Genomic DNA, 10,538 nt, shown 5'->3' with positions numbered 1-10,538 from the left:
CTGATCAAAACCTTTTTGATAATTTTTTACTATTTTCACCAAATTTGTGGAACCATTTTTTCATGTGTGTCTTGGCTTTAAAGGCAATTATTTGTTTATTGCCTACTTTTAGGACAGTCACATCAATGCAAAGCTGGGTATGAAGCTGATGAATGTCCAGGTTTGGCTGGGCTACAGTTAATTCCAAGTAGCTGGTACAGTGCTGTGTTTTGGATTAAGTATGAGAATAATGTTGATAACACAGTGGTGGTGTTAGTTGTTGCTAAGTAGTGCTTATACTCGGTCAAAAACTTTTCAGGTTCTCATGTCCTGCCAGTGAGGAGGCAGGACATGAGGAGTTGGGAGGGTACACAGTGATTCCAGTGGCCAAAGGGATATTTCATAGCACGTGACATCGTGCTCTGTGTATAAACTGAGGGGAAAGCTGGCCAGGGGCTCTGCTCCAGAGCTGGCTGGGCATCAGTCAGCCAGCAGTGAGCAGTTACACTGTGCAACACATGTACACTCTAATTTATAACTGTTACCGTCATCCTTTTCTGACCTTTGAGCTGTCTTTCTCTCAACCCACGAGTTTTCTCACTTTTACTCTTCTGATTCTCTTCCCCCATTCCACTGGTGGAAAGTGATGAGTAACTCTGTGGGGCTGAGTTGGCAACTGGGGTTAAACCAGGACAATGAATTAGCAAATTAAAGGTGCCCAAAAAATCAAAATAGAGATTTGGGCCTTAATCTATCTTACAGTTTTCAGAAACTCTGTTTTGCTGTATGTAGAATGGTGAAAGGTTTGTGTTCTAATTTATTTCAAGGACCACTGTGTTCTGTTGGTATAAACAAAGGGTGTGGCATAACTGTCAGAACTGAAATTTGGGTATAATGAGAATAAGGAGTAAGTTCCATTTCTGTGAAGAATTTTGCCACACAGCTGCTTTTTCCTTTTGCTCAGAAGAGGTCAGTGTGTTTCCCATTTGCTAAAAGTTTGCAAACATAAAATCCCAAGCTTCAGTGTGATCTCTGGCTGCTAGTCTTAGCACAGTACATGAAAATTTTGGAATCCTACTGTAGCCTGATTTCTTCCTTCACAGGGTAACATTTTATATTTTGTACATGACTTATTCATAAGGAGTTTTGTGCAGCTGAAAATGCAATGATAAATTCAAGTCAGTGTTTTATCTGTGGCCAGTAATGGAATCTTTGAGCACAGTTTGTCATCACTAAAGAAAGTTTTAAAAGTGTGTTACCTTGTGTTTGTTGGAGGCTAAGGGAAATATATCTGAAAAGTTATGTTAGCTCTCGTTGGTCATAATAGTTAAACTGTGAACCTGGAGTTTTAGAGCGTTTGCCAGGATTTGGGTAGTGCATCCAGAGAAGCTGCAGGGCTGTATTTCTAGATGACTGGCTGAGAAGAAGCAGTTCTCAGCAGCACTGGTTGTGAACTTTGAGGAATTTCTTCTTGCTCCCTGACCGAGTAAATAGAATTAACATCAAAATTAGAAAATGCTGAATTACCTACTGCTTTCAAGTTAGTAATTTGCCAGAAAACAAAAATCCTGTGTTCCTAGCCAGTGATACAGTACTTTCTGGTGTGGTGAATAACAATATTTACCTGTCAAAGACACACTATGTGTTACTGTGCACATCATGTTTGGCAGACTTTAGGTGTGATCTTACAGCATGGGCTGAGCTATTTATCTTCTTTATCCCAATACTGTATCAGTAAACCAAAGTTTCATGTTAACATTTAAGTGGTTTCTGTGCTTAGACCTGATGAGTGTAAAGAAATGAAATAATTCTTACACATTCCTCAAACTACTCCTGCGATGACTGAAATTTTTTCAGTTGATTATCCTGCAGCTTCCTTAAAAGTTGACTTACTACTGGGATTCAAGGGAAACCTACTTCCTAGGTGTTTTCAAAGCCTTGTGTGGTACCTCACCCCCCAGGTAGGTACTAAACCTTTCATGTTGTACCCTAAACTCAGTCATGTTCGCTGTTTCTATTGGTAGGTGGCTGATCAATGTCTTGGTAAGTTAAAGCCTGTTTTAATATGGCAGTGATAGCATCCAACTTTACTGGATTTATGAGGCAGCTGCGTGGAACAGTCTGGCTTCTGATGAACACCAACCACAGAATGTCTTAGTGGTCTTCAGGGTTGGAAGCACTTCTTCAGTGTTGTCTTGAGAAAGCTGAAACTCCTCATTCTGTTAATTAGTGAAACAGTGTTTGTTTAATCAGCCTGGTTTGGTTGAAAACAGGGAGCTTTCTAGAAGAATTAGAGTTGATGCTGAAATATGCACTGTCAGACTTGTCTGTGAAGTCCTTGGGTTTAAGTAGAGTGACTAAACTGCATCAAACTGACAGTGCAGTTACTCCTACAGTAAAATTAATGTGTCCAGCAAAGAACACTTGATCAATTTTTTTTTCAACCTCAAAAGCATAATAGGAAAGTGGAGAAGTGTCAAGTTTATAGCCTGTGTTCACTTCATACCTTTGTGAAAGAGGACTGGTGTTCCTGCAGAAGCATTTTATCATAATTTGCTACTCTAAGGAGCTTTATCCAATGTAAATCCTTGCAGAGTGCTCAGAATACTGTGAATCATTTTAGCAACAAAATTTTTATTATGGAATTATGTTACAGATAAGTTTTGTAGAGTAGAAAAGCCATTTTTTTGTTAAAAAAAACCCAGTAAAAATTGGATCATTAAGGATGTATGGGCTTGATCACTTTGTGCATTGCTAGTGAAATTTCTTTCCTGAAAGTTTATGCATTTCTGAAATGGGAATTATGTGAGATTATAAAATACAGATTTTCTCTGAGGTCCCTGAACATTCTCATAAAATAAAATACAAAGAGAAAGTCATCCTATGCGTTCCCTCCAGCTGTGGGGAAATGTTACAGGTCTTTCTTTTTGGTTTGGTTTTTTTTTGGTGAACACCTGATAGGGATATTTAGATCAGTCATCTGTATGCAGTAGGTTCATAAGGAGTTCTACTGGCAATCTCACTCTTTTTGTTCAAGCAATCTCTTTTTAGTGGAAGTGGTGATCATGCAGAGTTGTTCCCACAGAGTTACAATTATGAGGTTATGTGAAACTGAGGTAGGTTTCTCTGTTACATATAGTAGCTGCAAATGTTGGTTTAGCCATGGAGCCTTTTTGTCTGCTCTGGATAATCTCACTTTCCTCCATTAATAACATCTAATAGAGTTTGTTATATTGAAGGCACTTTGAAAATCTAGTTAAATATTTTTCCATGATAAGCAAGTATTTTCCATATTTTGCGTGGTTTGTTTATGCTTTAGTTACAGCAATTGAAGATTATGTTAATATTTGACTTCTTTTTTTCAATATACACATTGCTAATTGCTGGGATTACGTCTCTGACAATAACTAATCAAATCATCTGCAATGTTATCAGTGTCTGATATTTACAGTTCAGTGAATGAAAAATAAAGTGTGCTTTATGTAAATATTTTTACTAAATTCTGCTAACGTTATCAATGGCAGACTGATACCAAGATAGTCATTATATCCCAATTTAAACAAGAAAACATTAAATAACTGTAGGGTGTTTTTTATAAAAATAATTTCTAGCTTGAACATCCAGTAGTACCTCTTACTTGAAACACTTTGTGCAAGTGTGCACAAAAGTGTGTATGTGAATTAACATTTCTTTACATCAAATGCAGAAAAATGGTATTGCTAAGTTGTTGTACTCTGAGAGTTGATGGAAAAGCAAAGAATGTCTTGAGGAAGCAAGACGTGTGTAGAGTTCTGCTGGTAGTATTAAAGTAACCCTTTGAACAGCCTGGACATATTTGACTTGACTCATCGTGGTTACTTTGTAGTGTGCTTCAAAAATTTAAACAGCATCATGGCTTAAGAGTATTGTTTCTCAATAGAAAAAATGTTTTCTAAGAGAGGAAAGGAGTGTCACGAGCTTTTTCTTGTACCATGTCCTTCTAATTCCACTTCTTGTTTTTTCCAGTAATGCATTGGTGACTTCTCAATCACTCAAAAATCTGTAGAGCATTTCAGGAAGTTTGGCACTCAGTGTGTACTTTGAAGTCTTAATGTGGTAGCACTAAGAGGTGAACTAAACATGACTACAGATTGCTCTTGAGGAGAAAGAGTTTTAAAAGTGAAGCTTCTTCAGCTGCTTTCATTTGTTTTTTCCCTGTTCCATCTTTTAAATGTCACCCTGTCCTCCATCTCTGTATCCCTGTTCACATGAGAGCAGGGATTTGCTGTCCAAAGTGATGAAGCATCATCAGATAGGTATTTTTAGGAACTGTGTATGTCTGTGAATGATGACAGACCATGACTTTAATCCTGAAAGTACTCTAGTGGCGAAGGAGAGAAATGTAGCTTGTTATCATAGCCCTGGGAATGACAATAAGCATTTTTGTTCATTTATCTCTTCTTTTAATGTGAAACTGTGGTGTGGGAAGAAGTGGTATCTTTGCAGTGACTCCTGCCTTCATCCAGGCCGTTGTTTCCTCAGTGCAGAGAATATTTATACTGTCAAAAGTTACCAACGTAAGGTGATGTTTTAGTTTTCTCTTTGTGTTTGGTTTTCTTCCCTTCTGTAAACTCATTCCCAACTCTGGTAAATGAGAGTGAGGGATGTACTGAGATTTCTATATCTATCTCTCATGTGAAGGAAAAAAATCATTAGAATTACATGCTGATACGTGGAAGTGAGACAGACATAACTGTCCCCCTACACAGGAACTGGTAGAGACTATTACCTAATGTTGTCTGTGTACTAGTGAAAAAAGCTACTTCTTGCCTGCCTGACAGATGACAAAAGAGAGCTTCTCTTATGGGGCAATTTTCATGCTATGCTGAGAAGTGGAGAGGTAAGGACCGTAGGATTATGCTGTCCCAGATACCTGATGCTCCTTATCCAGGACTCATCTGTGTCTCTGTGCAGTCTTAGACGTGCCATGGGAAAAACACTGGGGGAAAGGAGGTCTGTGGAGATTCTTTATACATCCTCCACTTCAGTAAGCCTATAAAAGCAAACAAAGCTAACCCCTGACTGCACTGACTGCCCTGGTCCAGGTTCTTCCCTGTGTATGCACAGGGCAGAAGACAGACAGGTTTTGCTGATGTGGCCTTACTGACCAGGTGTCAGTCCTGCTGTTCTTTGTGTGACAGGTACTGAGGACCTGAGGATGTTGGGACACTTGAAAATTTTCATTACACTCTAAAGAAAAGATCTCTCCCACTACCTGTGCACCTTGAAGGGTCAAGTAGGTAATGTTAAGGACTTGAAACTGTCCGTGTGCTTATAATCCTTACTTTGTATGAACTCCTTTTACAATCTGTTCAGTAGTTGCTTCACTGAAGGTCTTTCAGTTCTTTGGGAAAGTACCCAGAAAAATTTAGTTATAAATTCCTGGTCAGAATAACTGTTTAATACTTTAGATACCAGAAATTCAATCAAAGGAAGGAAAAGTACTGAAGGAAATAATTGAGAGAAGTGTAATAGGAAGCTGTAATGAGTGCAACTGAATTTCAATTTGCTTGTGGTGTGACGCATTCTTTCTTTTCCATCTCAAAATATTTATGGTCATAGGAAGCATTCTGGATAAGGAATCTGTTGTGCACATGCAAACTTTGGTTATGAAGTTACTTGGAAGTTGAATCTTAAAATTGAAGGGGGGGAAAAAGTGGAAGAGACAAAAGTTTGAATGTAGAATTTTAGCCTTTATTTTGTGCTTTGTCTCATGGATACATTTTCACTTTGATACATTTCACTACATATGTTTAAATTATTGTGCTGTTATTGCACAACAAATGTGGAAAATAACATGAGAAATGAAGAGGGAAACTACTGTGTCTGTGTTCCATGCCCAAAGGAAACATTCCCCCCCTTCTTCTCACCCTTGCTCCTCTCATTCTGTTTTAGTGGTAAACTTGAAGTTTTGAAGATTCCTGAACCTCTTCCATTTACAGTGTGATCCAGAATAAAGCCTCCGGCTCTTTTGGCTTAAAAAGCACCTTGCCAGAGCCCCAGGTGTATTTTTCCCTCCTCCCGTTGCTACATTTAAGGTCCCTGCATTGCAGCCATGCCCATGCCTGGCTGTGTACCCCGATGATCAGCCAGATCGTGGCTTTGACCCGTAGATTTGACTTTCTGGCTTGATTTCAGACCTGCCTTATTGCTATGGACTTCCCTGGTGACCTGTGCTTGTGCATGACCCTGGTGACTCTCTGCAGATCTGATCCTGACCCTTACCTGCTGGTTCAGTTTCTTGGCTTGACCTTGGGCTTTCCTGTCTGAGGATCTGAACTGTGCCTGAACGTGGCCACCATCAGTGGACCTGGTCTGCTCACTTTTGCCAGGTCTGGTGGGACTGCAGTGCTGTCAGTGAGGGCATGACCCTGCCTGCCTCCCTGTGTAGCCCAGAAACTAGCTCATCCTTCCAGCCACAGCAGTCTGCTCGTGCTGCTCCCTGGCACTGTCCTACTCTGTGCCAAGCAGTCATGGGGCTACAACAGCCTACTACATTGGCCTGGATCAAACTAAAACACACTGAATGCCATCAAAATCACAGCTATGTCCAGGACTTGGTCATTTCTAAATAAAATTAAAAAAAAAATTATCCAATAAGATATCAAAGAATCCTCAGGTACTTATGGGGCTTATGTGCATAATTATATTAGCATGGTTTTCTGGTAGCACTGCCCTCTGTTTCTTGTCTTAGTATTTTGATTCCTATTTCTATTAGCTGTTTTTCATAGCAGTTACAGTCATTCTGATGCTCTCAAGCTTAATGTTCTTCTAGACTTCAGTTTTCCTCTTCCTTCTTTAGGTACCACACTTCTGGTGCTTCAGCTCAGTCAGATCCAGTGACTCTGGAGAGACCCTTCAGTGCTCACGCTGTATTGCAGGTGCTGTTTCTGGCTTCTGCCTTCTAGCTAGAAATCCCAGTATTTAACTAGATTTTCAAAGTGCCTTCAATATGTCTAGTAATATATCCTTAACATGAAAACAATCCTCAGTGACTTTTATAAAGGAGCTGTCCCCATGGGAAAACATTCAAGTCAAATTTCTAATGATTTGATGATAGTAGTATGTTACATAGATGTCCCTTCTTTGTGTATCTCCTTTACATGCTCAAACCCCTTCCAATAGGTGGGAAAGTCTAATTCCATGTTTTTCTTTCTTTGTCAGTTACCGAATGGAATATGAACTGCTAATGATGTTTTACGCTGTGTTTATAAAATATGTTATTAATATGTAATTTTACAGTAAAATAGAAATGAAAAAGTCAAAACCAGAAGAGAATGTTTGGCTGACCTTTTAAGAAATGTTTTTGATTGATGCAATGTAGGACGCTGTAATCTATGGCTGGCTTTGGGGGCCTGGCCCTGAACAGTGCTTGTGTGAGGGAAAGGAGGGGGGAATTGTTTTCCCTGGAAGTGATGCAGCAGCATCCAAATTCGGTGCAGCTGGAATTTTGGTTCAGTGCTTTGAAGTGGGATGAGACACTTCCAGTAGATTGTCATCCTCTCTGTATTTCATGAATCACCCAAAGCTGCATGCTGTGCCATCTGCTAACAGTTTGAAGCCACCAAATCCCCATTAGCAGTATTGTCTGGGTTGCTTCACAAAAGGCTGACTAAGTGTGCCTAGAGCTTGACACAGTCTCAGGATACCAAAAATGGTAAAAGTTGTGACCACCCGAGAGGAAGGCAGGTGTCATTGAAAGGGCCTAATGCTTTGTAGAGATTGGATGCTCTCCTGTCTTGAGAAGTTAGAAATGCTTGTATACAAGATGAGGCTGGAATCGAAACTGCTTGAAGAGTTTATGAAAAACTGAAAACAAAGAGCTAAAAAATGAATCTCAGTATGAACAAAGAGTACTCAGACTGGGAAAACAAGAAAAGTGGCCTTTTCTCTCACACAGACAGCTGCTTGGCACCTTTTGCAGAAGTGGAAGAGACTTAAATTCTTGTCCTTCTCATTTGTTTTTTATGCAGTGCTAGAACTACTTGTTTTTCATGTTAGATGGAGCTCTACTGAAGTAATAGTCCTGCAGTATTTGCATCAGGATAATTGCATCATACAATCTGCCATCATTCTTTCCAAAACAAATGAGTACAACTAGATATACAAGATACACAAGAGATAAGGAAGTTAGATAGTCTTGTCCAAGAAAATATCCCGAGACTTTGGTTCTCAAAAATCTGAGGCAGGAATTGGGACATCTGTAAAGAAGGTGGAAGAAACACTTGAAAATATGCATTGATTGGGTGGGAGAGCAGGAGAAGTGAATATTCTGGTTTCTTTGTGTGCCTCTTTCTCCACAGAACTAAATTCAGTGAATTCTGTCTGCCACATGGTTTATTACATATACAAACACAATGTGCAGGAAATAAAGTTTATAGTTCTCAACTGCAGTAATGTCTTAATGACTGCATCACAGCAGACACAGTGGGTTCATTGTATGCTCCAGGTTCTGTTCTAGATGGACAGAATTTACAGTCCTCATATCTTGGTAAATATAATCCCTTGCTAAATGTCAAAAAGTTAACTCTAAAGACAGTCACCTTCACTGTGATGAAGCCAAAGTCCAGATCTTTGTTCTGATGTAAAGGCTGGCTTTGTCCATATAAAATAATTTTGAAGTCATACATCCATATACTATCCCCCCTGCCCAAAAAAAAAGAAATATTTAGTAGAAAAATTAAACAGCATGTCAGATGCATCAACCATTCCACTGGAGAGAAAAACTAATATGGACTAACATTTTTAAAAAGATGAGCCATGTTAATCTGTTATGTTTTATGTGTTTCAGTTAGTTTTTGGACTTAGGTTTCACATACATGTGGGGAAGTTTTTAATTGTGACGATGTCATGATAAATAGTGGAGCTTGAGAGCTTCGTGAGTGTTTTAGATGCTGTTACAAGCTATTTGAAACTTTTATGTTTTAGTGTATAAAGAATTTTTTTTTTCCAGCATTTGACCAATTCCTAGTTCTGAAAGTGTTTATGTGCCTGTGAAGAGTCCTACCAAAGTCAGGTTTCTTATATAAATAATTTCTGCAGACATGTAGGAAAGCTTATGCCTGTGTATATAATTTATGTACTTGATTAGTTCCTGTCTTTGAGGAACTACTTGCTGTATTTCTCAGTAGTTTTCAAGTATGAGATCCTAGTGTTTAACTGCAGTAGATAAGAAATATCTCCAATGTTTTCTTTCACACTTAAGTAAAACTAAGTTCGGAACAGCCCTGAGAGAGTGATGAATTAAAAGTGAGATGTTTAATTTAGACTGGGCTTCAATTCATATTGTTCTTAGTCCATTATTTATAAGAGGTTTTATGCTTTACTGTAAATGCTCAGTGTTTGAGGTCACCATTTCTTTCTGCTAAACCGTGTTGAACTTTAATGGAACAATTAAAGTAAAAAATCTTCTATGTACTGTTCCCATTCTTCATGTTTATATAAACTTATCTTTATTCTTTGTTACTTTGTAAATTACTTTCCTGACCTTTTTGCTTTTGCAATGGTCAAGCAAAATATATAAATTTTACAAGTTCACATAGAGGTTGAAGAAAAACAGTTGAATAATATTTATAGGTGCAAGGACTACTTTGAAATTACAAAATATTAAAGTAGTTGGCTTTGCATGAGGTACTAATTAATTAATCTAGTCCTAATCTGTGCTTTTGTATTTTTATTTCTTACAGCATAAAGCATTAAGGCATAGTTTTACTTTTTTCTGTGTGATGCACCAGTGCATGAGTAGCACATACAGAGTTAATAAAACATAAACACTAACATGCTTTGCTTTGCTGTTAAAACTACCTCAGGATTTACCAAATAATCCAACTCTTTTTGTGTCTCAAGGAAACGATGTGTAAGTCCAAGTCAAGATGGGACTTTTCTTTGGGAGCTACAATTACTGTTGATGGATGCCAGCTAGATTTATTGACTGATTCTTTTTATCTTTTAGATCGCATTACAGGCTTAATGATGTCTGTCACGTCCAGAAAGGCTTGTGACATTGATGGTAGAGGAACTGGTCAGCTGGGATATTTTATTTTGCAAAGATAATGCACATCAGGCACTTGGGAGGATGAGCTTGCTGCAGATGAGACACTTTCCGACTAAGCCAGGCAGGGGGAGCACCAAGTCTGGATATCCTCCTGCAGTGGAGCCACTTCTGCTTTACAAGTGCCTTCAGAATACCCTGACTTCAGTGAATATTTTGTCCTAAACTCTGGAAGAAACACAGCTGATAGCATGGGATCAGCTGTTTGCTGTTTATGTTTCCAGGCTGTATCTGCATAGTCTAAGATGACTGCAGTATAACTGTAATTTATTATGGTTAATTGGAGTGAAAATGCAGAAACTGAAGCCAGCAGAAACTGATGTAGAAGGCTCTTTGCTACTCAGAGAGGGAACAGTGTTTCTGCATTTTTTATTGTGTTCTTATTTTCTGCCTTTATCCAGATTAAGGTACATCTGCCCCTACTGTTATGTTGCACCCAGTGGTCTTGCTGTGGAAAGAGGAGAGGATT

The sequence above is a fragment of the Manacus vitellinus genome, unplaced genomic scaffold, assembly GCF_001715985.3.
Source record: "Manacus vitellinus isolate BGI_N305 unplaced genomic scaffold, ASM171598v3 scaffold_44_pilon, whole genome shotgun sequence".
NCBI lineage: Eukaryota > Metazoa > Chordata > Aves > Passeriformes > Pipridae > Manacus > Manacus vitellinus.
The sequence above is the reverse complement of the archived record's forward strand: the minus strand, read 5'-3'. Positions refer to the sequence as shown.